The sequence below is a fragment of the Cryptomeria japonica genome, chromosome 5, assembly GCF_030272615.1.
Source record: "Cryptomeria japonica chromosome 5, Sugi_1.0, whole genome shotgun sequence".
Taxonomy (NCBI): domain Eukaryota; kingdom Viridiplantae; phylum Streptophyta; class Pinopsida; order Cupressales; family Cupressaceae; genus Cryptomeria; species Cryptomeria japonica.
In genome coordinates, this window is record NC_081409.1 from 839,993,735 (window position 1) to 839,995,145 (window position 1,411).

Genomic DNA, 1,411 nt, shown 5'->3' on the forward strand with positions numbered 1-1,411 from the left:
AATAAATAATAACTGCAGTTCTAAATATATCCCTACCTTTGCATGGAAAGCTACTAAGGCTCTCAAACTAATAAAAGCAAACTACTCCCTAAATTAAGAATACAATAAGTGCATGCACAACATGCTTTATTTACTAAAAACAAACTCATGCAAAAAGCAAAACTAAAAATAGTCCTAAGGATTCATGCATGCTGGAGTACATGCTTTATTTGCATGAATAAACAAAAAAACTATTAACTAAAAATAGCTTATGCATGGTGATGAATGGATAGCTTCATGTCCAAACTGGAGTTGCATGGAGCTGCATGCTAGAGTAGCATCACTTATCAACATACTCCCCCTTGATGCTAAGAGCGCTGACAATCTTATCTCGTAGTGCTATAAACTGAGCTTTCGCAACCGCTTTGGTGAATATATCTGCTAGTTGATCCTGGGTGTTGATGTGCTTCAATTCGACATCCTTCTTTTGCACCAAATGTCGTATGAAGTGATATTTCAAATCAAAATGCTTTGTTCTGCTGTGATGAACCGGATTCTTAGCTAACTTGATGGCACTCACATTGTCACAATAAATTACTGTAGGCTGAATTTGTTTTTCTCCAATTTCTTCCAAAACTTTTCTGAGCCAAAGGGCTTGTGTACCTGCTGAGGTAATTGCAACATACTCTACTTTTGTAGATGAGAGGGCAACAATACTTTGTTTTTTTGAGCTCCAGGTAATCAAACCAGAACCAAAAGAAAAACAATTTCCAGATGTAGATTTATGATCACCCATACTACCTCCCCAATCTGAATCACTAAAGCCTACAAGATTGAACTTTTCAGAAGAGTAGTAATGAATACCAAAACTTGAATTCCCTTTCACATACCTCAAAATCCTCTTGGCTGCCTTCATATGTATTTCAGATGGATTTGTCATATACCTTGAAACAAGTGAAACTGAATAAGCAAGAATTTTTTGAGTGAAATGGAGAGCTTAGGAGAGTTAGAGAAGGGCAAGATTGTTGATAAGTGATGCTGCTCTAGCATGCAGCTCCATGCAACTCCAGTTTGGACATGGAGCTGCATGCTAGAGCAGCATCACTTATCAACATACTCCCCCTTGATGCTGAGAGGGCTGACAATCTTATCTCATAGTGCTATAAACTGAGCTTTCACAACCACTTTGGTGAATATATCTGCTAGTTGATCTTGGGTGTTGGTGAATATATCTGCTAGTTGATCCTTGCCTATAACATTAGGAGCACAAAGTTCTTAAGATCTCCATCAAAACTTAAATCTGAAAGTTTTGTTGTCTAGGCTTTATCTTAATGAAGTAGCTAAAGAATTTTTAGTGAAATGGAGAGCTTAGGAGAGTTAGAGAAGGGCAAGATTGTTGATAAGTGATGCTGCTCTAGCATGCAGCTCCATG